This window comes from Triticum aestivum, chromosome 5A (assembly GCF_018294505.1).
Source record: "Triticum aestivum cultivar Chinese Spring chromosome 5A, IWGSC CS RefSeq v2.1, whole genome shotgun sequence".
In the NCBI taxonomy this organism is placed as follows: Eukaryota; Viridiplantae; Streptophyta; class Magnoliopsida; order Poales; family Poaceae; genus Triticum; species Triticum aestivum.
Window position 1 is genome coordinate 36,356,069 of NC_057806.1, and position 11,688 is coordinate 36,367,756.

General features: G+C 45.1%; 1 pseudogene; it reads right to left on the reverse strand.

Annotated features, from left to right (window-relative positions):
* Positions 1–4,200: 4,200 nt before the first annotated feature.
* On the reverse strand, positions 4,201–9,670 carry LOC123101178 (uncharacterized; annotated as a pseudogene).
* Between the last annotated feature and the right edge of the window lie 2,018 nt (positions 9,671–11,688).

Here is an 11,688-nt window from a genome sequence, read left to right on the forward strand (position 1 = left end):
AAACAGGGAGGCCACAGGCCGGGTTGCTAAATGGGCCATTGAACTTGGACCTCACAGTTTGAAGTATGTGCCTCATACGGCTATCAAGTCTCAAGCACTTGTGGATTTCATCAATGATTGGACAGAGTTGCAGGCACCAGAGGAAAAACCGGATAGCATGTATTGGACTATTCACTTTGACGGGTCTAGATAGCTGGAGGGCTCGGGGGCTGGAGTTGCCTTGGCTTCCCCACGAGGTGATAAATTTTCTTATGTCCTCCGGTTAACGTTCCCTTGTACTAACAATGCAGCCGAGTATGAAGCCGTGCTTCATGGTCTCCGGATGTCTAAGGAAATGAATTTAAGTCGGGTGAGATGCTTTGGCAATTCAGATTTGGTGGCCCAACAGGTCTCGGGTACTTGGGATTCCAAGGATCCGCTCATGGCGGCTTATCGTCGAGAGGTCGATGCCATCGCAGGTTACTTCAAGGGTTACCAAGTTGAACATATCGATCGAAGGAAGAATGAGGCTGCTGATAACTTAAGGCGGCTAAGCTCTCAGCGTAAGCCGGTGCCACCAAACACGTTCCTGGATGTACTAATCAATCCTTCGATCAAGTTGCCTACGCAGGAGGACCTTGCTATTCCTGACCCGGAGGCACAATTGGTGGCGGCTCTTCATGTTATTCCTGATTGGACAGTTCCCTATTTGGCTTACATGACCCGGGCGCGTTGCCTGAGGATGAGACCTTGGCCCGGCAGATAACCCGACGGTCTAAGTCAATGACAATTGTCAATGGGGAGCTGCACCATTGCAGTGTTACAGGGGCGTTTCAACATTGCGTCTCTCCTGAAGAAGGTTGTGAGATTCTGCGTGAGATCCACGAAGGAGATTGTGGTCATCATGCCGGCTCTAAATCTCTGGTAGCCAAGGCTTTTTGTCACGGTTTCTATTGGCTGACGGCTCATGCTGATGCTGAGGACTTGGTCAGAAAATGTGACGGTTGTCAGAAGTTTTCACGTCGAGCTCATGTTCCGGCTCAATAGTTGAGGATGATTCCAATCACTTGGCTGCTTGCAACCTGGGGGCTTGATATGGTTGGACCTTTTAAGAGGTCCAAGGATAAGAAGACCCACCTTTTGGTGGCGGTTGATAAGTTCACTAAGTGGGTAGAGGCAAAGCCAGTCAGTAAGTGTGATGCAGCAACGGCGGTTCAATTCATAAAGAAGGTGATCTTCCATTTTGGTTTTCCACACAGCATTATAACAGACAATGGTACAAACCTCTCCAAGGGTGCTATGAAGGACTTTTGTCAACGTGAGCACATCCGGCTTGATGTGTCGTCAGTGGCTCACCCTCAATCTAATGGTCAAGCTGAGAGAGCTAATCAAGAGATCCTGAGAGGCATCAAGCCCCGGCTTATGGTTCCTTTGCAGAGGACGCCGGGCTGTTGGGTGGAAGAGTTACCTTCCGTGTTATGGAGCATTAATACTACCCCCAACAGGTCTACGGATTACACGCCTTTCTTCATGGTTTATGAGCAGAGGTGGTTCTCCCTAGTGACATCCGTCACGACTCACCTCGTGTGGCAGCTTATGTTGAAGCGGACAATGAGCAAGCACGTCAAGAGGCACTGGACCTGTTAGATGAGAAGCGGGACATAGCGGCGGCTTGTTCGGTGATTTACCAGCAAGATCTGCGTCGTTACCACAGCCGTCGGGTTAAAATCAGAACTTTCCAAGAAGGCGATCTAGTGCTCCGGCTCATCCAGGATCGGACTGATATGCATAAGTTATCCCCACCTTGGGAAGGACCCTTTGTGGTCACCAAGAATCTAAACAATGGGTCATACTACCTTATCGATGTTCGAGACCACAAAGACTCACGTAAGTCAGAGGAGGAGACCCACCGGCCCTGGAATATTGCTCACCTTCGGCCTTATTACACTTGAGCCACCGGCTCTTCTGATGTACATATTATGATAATGTATATATTATGATCAATATAATAAACCGGCATCCCTGCTAAAGCAGGGCCTCTGTCGTTTTTTTATAATGAGCTTTTGGTCATTTAGGGGCTTATGCTTTATAGAGCAGAGTTATGATTACCCTTTGGTCCGGCTTCTAGGCCACACAAAAAAACTTGGGGGCTTGTTACCCATGTTAAAGGGACCAAAGAGAGTCTGTTGCAAAAGTACAACTCAAACATAGGTGCCCATTGAGCATAGCTCAGAAACATTGCTTGGGGGCTCTTTTGTTCTAAAGAACAAGAGTTGCTATAACCCTCGTGATAGGCTTAAAAGCCAGGCTTGGAAGCCAGTTGTATTCACCTAAAACCCCGGGTTATCCTGCCTGTATGCCAGATGCTTCTCCATCAGGTAATCCTGATTGACCCGGTGAACTCTTAACAGTCAATCTTTTCAACAAGACCCTGAACTGGTTAAGGTTAAAATGCCGGTTTGTCATGTGAGGGCACGGCTTACGGATAGCAAGGAGAAGCTCAGGCTGATAAAGCCGCCTTCCTTGAAACTTGGATAAATCGGCATGTGATGCATGATGCTACTCTGACCCCGTGTACTCTGGATAAGTCTATCTTTAAATAAGAACTGAACTTATCTGGGTTAAAATGTCGATTGGGTAATGTGAGTGCCGGTTCATGGAAAGCGCGTACCTTCCAGTGGCTAATGCTAGTTTCATTGAAGAAGATATTTTGGCTTGGCATCCTATGAAAGCCTTGGATTTTTCTGTTGATTTGATTTGATCGTCTTTTTGCGATTTTTTCTTATTACATAGTAGTACATGGTTAAAAACCAATAAGGCTTATAATGCCTTATGAGTCATATATGACATTAACCGGTGTTCATTAACCCGGCCTGGCTTTTGACTATAAGTCGCCAGTATGACAAAAAATAGTATCCGGTGTTTTCTAACCCGGCCTGGCTATTTTCATAAGCCGGCAACATATGATGATTACTAATGCTCAAGTTTTGGGTTATCGCCCTTATTCTACTAGTTTGGTAAACCAACAGTGTGATCAAATATCACAGGTATGACATATTAAAACCAGTTCTGATTATACAAGTGGTTATGTATTGGACATTATGACCCGTCCTGCGGTAAACTGTGGGACACTTGCGATTTGTTTTTGCATACAGGAACATATTCAAAGGCTGATATTATAAACATCAGTGGCAGATATTCAATTGGCAGTTTCATGCAAAGCGGAACATGCACGATGGCATGCCAGATTCAAAGTTTTACTACTTTATTACAAGCCTCCACGGGTCAAATGAGACCAAAGTTTTTTTAAGCTCAAGGGTTTAGAGCCGCCCGATGGTTCAGTCTTCTTGGCCTTGCCGCTCGGAGTCTTCTGCATCATCCTTTGCCGGCTCTTCGTCTTCTTCCGCTGGCTGAAAAGTTGGTGATGACCAATCGATGCCAGATAAAGCTTCAAATTCAGCTTCATCATCTATAAGCTCAGGCAGATCGACTTTAGGAGCAAAGGTGTGCTTACAGATTGGCGGGATTAAGTCCATCACTTTGTAAGCCGAAGTTGGCATCTTCTTATTCTCCTGGTCATAAGTCGGATGATACTTGGAAAGGTCCGAATCATTGGCAATGAGAGTGGCCATTGGGCGGATTTCCTTTACGCAGGCTGAAGTCTTTCTGATGGAAAGGTGTACCATCTTCTTTCAAGCTTGGGTAACCAGTGGCCACCTCAGACGGGTCAAGCTCTAGGACCATGCCTTGGCCCGGCTTAAAGCCGTCACAGTGCCGGCTCTAGCAGATGATCGCTTTATCTCTTCAAATCTTATAGGCAGCACAGAGAGTTTCTTCAAAACATCTATCAACAAAGTTGGTACTTGACCTGCTAGTGCAATGGTGGCTAATGTACATTGAGTCCCGGTGTACAGCTGCTCAACAAGTGTGTACATAGCTTTAAGCTTCACAAGCATGTCTTTATTGAGATTGCCGCTCCTAGGACCTGGATATATCATAGAATGATTAAATGGCGGGTTATAGGATCAAAATAATGATTCATTTCTGATGCTTGGTAAGGCGACTCACCAAAGATAGCTGAAACCATCTGATTTGCACGACGTTTTAAACCGGTAAGCTCAGTGGTCACTTCTTCTAGCGCTGCCTCTGCCTTCTCAGCACGTTGGGTCAAAGCTGTTTTTTCATCCGCCCAAGTCTTTTTCTCTGCTTCAAAGTCGGTCTTCAGTTTTCCGACTCAGCCACGCTAAATTGGAATTTCGACTCAGCCTTCCGGGTCTCAGTTTCCTGAGTCGCCAGCCGGGTCTTGGCATCATTCAATTGGGACTCCAGTTCAGCAGTGGCAGCCTGTATAAGGTACAGAATTATCAAATATCAAGTTTATCAAATTTCAAGTCCCAAGTCTTTTGCCAGCAACAACACTTGACACTTGGGGGCTAATGTCTATTGAAGCAAATTTTTCAAGACAACGGCTCTAACGAATAAAGTCCCAAATACTTTGCAAGCAAGATTACTTGGCACTTGGGGGCTAATGCATACCATTTGTTTTTTCTTCATCATGAGCCGGGAGTGATGTAACAGTCCCAACCGACTCATGGGGGCTATGCAGTCAAGATCTTTCTTCTTATACACAAACAAATTAGGACCGGCTCATTCCCGTGGATTAAACCGGCCCTTGGGGGCTGCGGACGGAAAGCTCAACTTGTACAAACATCCGGTTTGCATTTAAACCGCCCAAGGAGGGATTCTAGGGCAGAAGTTATGGATTTTTCTAAAAGTCTACAACCTATTTAATCTTATCATAGCCAGTAGACTTGGGGGCTGGCAGGATATGTATACAAATTACTTCAAAGCTGGAAGTCATACCTCATATTTTTGGTGCATTTGCTTCACCATATCAATTTCAAGGTCACGACTGGAGTGGACCTGGCTGAGATAGCCGGAGAGGATCTCATTGCTGCTCAGTTGCGATTAATGAGAAATGTCAAACTTCTGTTTCCGCCTCTCAATAACTTCTTGTTTGGCGGTATGTTTGTCCAGAGCTATTGGATTTCCCGGCTCTACAAAGCCGGTGCCAATAATCAACACATCATCATCTTGAGGCTCTGGCGGCTTAGGCGATGGGGCAGAAGTTGAAGGATTAATGGTAGTTCCATCAACAATGGGATCTGGAATTTCAGGCGGAGTGACAGTAACAGGTTCATCCGGTTGTTGGTCAGAAGCTTCAGGAACGGAGACTTGTGGCTCCGGCTCAACAATTTCAGGCGCCTTAGTTGGCTTGGTCACCTTCGCCTTTTTGTTAGGCTTTGCTTGTCCACTGCATGGATTATGACAAGTCAGTATAATTATCAGGACATAGTAAGATGCAGAAAAAGAAGTGATTATCGTTACCCGGGGGCAGTCTTTGAAAGCCGGCAGCTCGGTTTGTGATGAGTCACCAGAGGAGGAACGGGTAAGTTCCTGGTTAATTGAATCAACAGCATTAGAAAAAATATGAATAAGACCTGCAAATGAAAAGGAAAGGGGTTTAAGTTAAAAGGCACCTCATTTTGACGTTTCCGAGGAGCAAGGGTGTTCGGTAAGCTAGAGGATAATTCTTCACCTTTACTGGTCCGGGTCTGACAACGACTCTCATGTTGTTGTTGCTTCAAAAGAAAGTGAGGATCTAAATAAGCCAAGGGATGTGAAAACCTTACTTTCCAGGTTACTTGTCGAAGTTTCTGTCTTGGCAAAGAGTCTGAGCCGGAGGAAATAATAGTTACCTCTTCTTCAATTGCTTGGCTAGCTCTCGTGTCATCCTGAGAGTAATCAATGTCAATAAGATAATTGAAAAAAGAGCCAAGGGAGTCAAGGGCTACCTCCGACTCAGAGGTGTCATCCAGCTTAAGCAGATCAGAGGCGCTTGGTTTCTTTTTCATTTTAGCGGACTTCTTGGCGGCTTTCCTGGCGGCTTTCTTAGCAGCCCTAGCCTTCTTAGCAGCTTCATGATCATATTCTGTTTTCCAAAATTCAAACTTGGCCTACAAAGGTTGTTAAGGGTTGAGTTAATAAGGTATTTGAATGATGAGGTCAAAAACAAGTAAATTCTGAGACTCACATCTGGTGGCGGATTAAGCTTGCAGAAGGGGGGCAGACCCACTTTTACATAATCTTCTGGATCTTCGTTCGGAAGAGACTTAACCATTTCATTCACTTGCTCATCAGTTAAAGGTGCAGAGCTATGGCGCAGACATTCTTCTACATCACCAGTATAAGTGCGCATTAAGCCGGTGCGGCGGCTTAAGGGTATGACCCGCCAAGATACCCAACACCTGACCAGATCAATGCCAGTTAGCCCATTTCCTAGCAGGGCTTTGACCTTCACAATGGTAGGAGCAATTTTCTTCCATTCAGTAGCGGTAAGTTTTTCAGGAAGGTTATGCTTTGGATCCATGCGTTCAACACGATAACCCGGCAGTGGATTCTCGTCAGCCGGAGAAGTATCTTTGCAATAAAACCATGTCTGGTTCCAATCTTTTGGGTGACTCGGCAAGCAAGCATAAGGAAAGATGGCGTCTCTTCTGCGTTGAATTGATATCCCACCAAGTTCCAAGCTGGGGCTGTTTGTGAATTCAGTCTGGCGGTTCAAGTAAAAATATTTTCTGACGAGGTCAATACTGGGCTCCTCTTGGAGGTATACTTCACAAAAGACTTGAAAGTTGCAGATGTTTGACACGGAATTGGGTCTGATGTCTTGAGGGTGGAGCTGAAAAAAGTGCAGAACGTCTCGAAAGAATTTAGAGACGGGCAGTGAGAAGCCCTGGTTCATATGATCAGTGAAAACGATGACTTCGCCGTCTTTCGGTTGAGGTTTTTCTTCGCCCTGGTCAGGAGCACGGTAATGCATCACACTCTTGGTGGGTAGATACCCATCTTTAACAAAATCTTTGAAAGTGCCCTCGGTGACGATCGAAGGGATCCAATTGCATGTGTACACTGTTTTGGGTGGCATTGTGAAAGAAAGCCTAAGGGAAAGAAAAATTGCCGGTTCAAGTTAATTGGTGAAATCACAGTTTAAGGGCTGACAGTATACATTCAGAGTGGCGGCTTAAGTGAGGGCTAATGGTATATGAATAATGGTAAGCCGGATGTGTAAGCCGCTATGAAGGGTACAGGTATTCAAAATCAGACAGAGGGTAAAAATTCTACTAAGTATTGGACGAACAGGTTTCACAGATTACAGTCATTGATTCAGATCTGAAACTGCGCAGAAAAAGGGAATAAATTCGAGACCTACAGAGGCGACAGCGGAAAAACGGCAGTGCTCTAGAAGGGATCTGTAGCGATGAGGGTATGTTCTAATATCAAAAATACGTGCGAAAGCTACTGCCGCACCAGATTCATGTGGCTTTTGGATTTAATCTATGAATCTAGACAAAGAATAAAGATGGGCGGTTATGAACACTGACAAGCACTAATGAACACTGAAGAACACCGAAACTGTCGTGGATATGGGACACGGGTATCCTCATGGAGGTAGGCCGCGGCCCATCATGGGAGGTGGCCCAGCAGGCCGACTTAAACAGTTTGAATAAGACCTGGATTGCTATCTGTCTTGTAATAGAAAAGAGACTAGTACTAATTCTACTAGAACTCTACATGTAAGCCGACCCCTTCAACTTATATAAGGAGGGGCAAGGCTCCCCAAGAGGGACAAGCAAGAAGCTCAATAATCTCTAGGGCTAGACACAACTAGAGGAGAGCCGGCTTATACAGCGACTCCCTCATGAGCATACGGAATAAGACCTAGCCACAAACAACATGTAGGACTATTACCGAATGATGTTTCCCAGGGCCCGAAGCTGTCTAAAATCTTGTCTCGTGTGCTAACCCACCTCGACGATCTCCAGGCGAACTAATCCCCACAATCATCATCGGCTGATACCCGCTGGTAAACGACTTCGACATTGGCGCCCACCGTGGGGCGGGCGCGTGGATTCAGATATCGATGGGTCCAATCTTCATCAAAAATAGTGGCCGTCGCCGCATCAAACCAGTGTCTCGTGCGCTTGGGCAGCTTTATCCACATAGGCGCGGGATTCGACATCAACTTCAAGATCGAGATCAGAATTCTAGTGGTGGCGTACATCAGGAGCGAAAGAAATTTTTCTAGCGCCGACCGAGCGATCATCAGGACCAAAGCCGGTTGCCATAGATCCCCAGATGGTCTGCCACCACCATGACTCCCCGCGGTACAGATGACTACATCAATAAAAAATAAAGGCCATGGTGGCGCGTAAGGCTGGTTGTAATGGGTGGTATCATAGACTAGTAGTATCATGCATATGATACTAATAAATAATACCACCTCCCTAATGCATGGTATCATAAACAACAACATTTATTGTTGTGTGGGATCTATGGTGATATTTAAGTGCTGTAGCTTATTTGTGGCATTGTCTCGATGCAGAGTAGGCTTGTTGGTACACACATGCATAAAGGCATGATGATTTTTTTAATAGATCCATACATGAAGCACCAATTAAAACACCAAAATATATGAAAATATATGAAAATAATCTACCGTAATCGCGACCCAAACTTTTTCCAAATATGCTCGACCAAGTCATCCTTTAGTTTTTTGTGTGTCGGGCGATGACGGATGCTAGCATCTCTTTCTAGTACGTCGGCAAATGCTGGCATGGCATCATGATTAAAGACCGATGGGAAAACTATCGATGTGCCTGCTTCTAAATTCAGATCAATAATATTGCTCGCCTCTTCTTTTTCATCCTCGACTATCATGTTGTGCATGATGATGCAAGCCGTCATAACATTCTTGATATCACCCCGAACATATAAACGGGTGGGGTGACGTAAAATAGACCATCGACTTTGCAACACACCAAATGCACGTTCCACATCCTTCCTAACCCCTTCTTGGTGCTTGGCAAACAACTTGTGCTTTTCTATTTGGGCCATCGGTATTGACTTAATGAAGGCGGCCCATTCAGGATATATCCCATCAACAAGGTAATAACCATGTTGATATTCCTTCTCGTTGACATGCTAGTTCACCTGAGGTGCGTGCCCACTCAATTGTTCAATGAACAATGTCGATTGATTAAGCACGTTGATATCATTGTTGCATCCCGGAACACCAAAGAAGGCATGCCATATCCAAAGATCGTGCGAAGCAACTGCTTCTAGAATAAGAGTAGGAACGCCTTTATCTCCACGAGTGAATTGACCCTTCCATGCAATGGGACATTTCACCCAGCACCAATGCATACAGTCAAGGCTTCCTAACATTCCAGGAAAACCACGACTCTCACCAACATCAAGTAAATGTTGCACATGTTCGGTGTTGGGTCTTCGCATATACTCATCACCAAATATAGAAATAATGCCTTCCGTGAACAGCTTCAAGCAGTCGAGGGCAGTCTTCTCACCAATCCTGAGGTACTCATCTAGAGCGTCCGCGGGGGTACCATATGCCAATTGGCGAATAGCCGCCGTACATTTTCTGCAACGGAGTGAGCCCTTCACGACCAACAACATCTCTCCTTAATGTGAAATACGGAGACCACTGACGTAGTGCGTGGACGATACGCTCGAAGAGGGGTCTTCTCATTCGAAATCTTCTACGGAATATTTTGGCGCTGTAGAGAGGATTCTCGCAGAATTAATCATTTACTAACTGCTCATTAGCTTCTTCACGCTGCCTATTCATATAGGTCCTCGGACCACTCCGGCTAAGAGGTCTTTCTTCAAGAGCTTGCTTCACTTCCATTGCGATCTCCTTGGCGAACGAGTGTAAGATGTCTTGTTGGGCAAGGTAGTCATCGAGTGTGTACAGGGTGGCAGGATCTATGGTGTTTCCTTCATCAGCATCATCTGCTTGATGGGACATCTTGTGAATGAGGAAGAGAAAGAAGAGATGCACTAGGCTGTTAGTATGGGCTCGTACATATAGTGCAGGCTTGGGAATACATAGAGCCAACATTAAACTATGAGCACACAAACCATCAGGTTCACACCAACATTAATCATGAGGATATAAAGCATCAGGTTCACACGACAAGTAACTGAAAAGTTCCATGAACTGAACCATCAGCAAAAGTAACTGATTAGTAATAAGTTAAAAATGCCAAAAGTACGAGCAGCAGAATCAATTCATCACAAGTAGCTGAATGGGCATCTTCATTCATCAAAAAGTAGCAGCATGGGAATCTTCCAGCCGTTTGCCATTAGAAATTGTTGGTATTCTTTTCCCCTTGATCACCTAAATTAAAAGAAACAGGAAAAACAAGTCAGTCTATCAAAATTATGTGCAACTATTAAATTGCACCAATGTCACATACTCACATGTACTAGGGGACAGTGTCAACCAAGAAAATTACCTGAATCTGGAAATAATGTGGTCTGCATATGCTTCAGGGCAATAACTCGCCGAGCCTTTTCAAAATCATCCATCTTAGATGTGTCAGCTAACAGCAGATTGGTATAAGAATCCATCAGTTTCGTCCTGCTATTGATCTTCGCAGTTTCAAGCTGTCGATTTGAAAGAAGCAACTTGCTCTCTATCACCTTCTGGCGATCATCCGCGGATTGATTGCTAACCTCAATGAACTTATCTAATCTTTCTCCAAGTTCCTGCGAGACACCTGACTTGCCTTTGCTTGTACGTTCAACCTTAGCTGTATCACGACCAGGTGGGCGCTCCTCTCCCTCCAAATCGACTGCATTTGTTGCAAGATTGGTCCCTGCAGATGGACTCTTTTCTTCATTCCCTTTCATTTTATTGTAACACGATAGCCATTTCCCTTCAGCCTTGAGTTTTGCCCAGAGAGTCAAATGTTGGAAAGGATGGCCGTTGTTGGCTTCATACTTCTCCAAGGCCAATTTCTCCAGGTCTTCAGGCTTGTAACCACTATGATACACACTAGTTACAGCAACCCACGCACCATGGAAAAGACTGAGCCTTTTCTTAGTCCTTTGCCACTCTTGCTTCAGGTGATTGGGATCTCTCTTTCGATTGTTTGGTGTGGTACTGTTTTATAGAGCAGCAATATCATCCCAGAACTTTTCACCCTTCTTTTCATTTTCGTTGATAGGATCAGTTGAACACTCCAACCAAGCGCTTGCCTACATAGCAAACATTTAACCTAGTTTGTCTAGCAAGCAAGAAGAATTCAAATGCATATAGCAAAGAAAACGATATTGACCAAATGATAGTTTGCATATATGATACCGGCTATGATACTAGCATTACGATCAGCCTAAAGGGCATCAAGGAAACCGAGAGCAGCAGCAAGCCCGATGAGCCCCCCCCCCCCCCCCCGACACACACACAGAGGAACAAGAGGCCGCAGTTCCTGAGATCATTGGACAACGGCTGATATTCACCAAGAGTCCATGATCGAGGCGGACTCTGTAGCACCAGCCAATTTATTCAATACAGGAAAGATCGAGGCTAAAACAGGTTAAAATGCCGTTGTCCGAAGAAGACCACAAGAAGGATGGGTACTACATCGACAATAATCATCATGGCCAGCCTGCTGCACACATCGCCTGAGCAAACATCACAAAAATACAAAACCAATGTTCAGCGGCGGTGATACTCTTGATGGCCACATGCACCAAGTAGTACTATCTCTGTCTCAGTTTACAGGGCGTGCGCGTACCCCTAGATCATTAATTTGATCAACCTAATACAAGTCATATATTTAT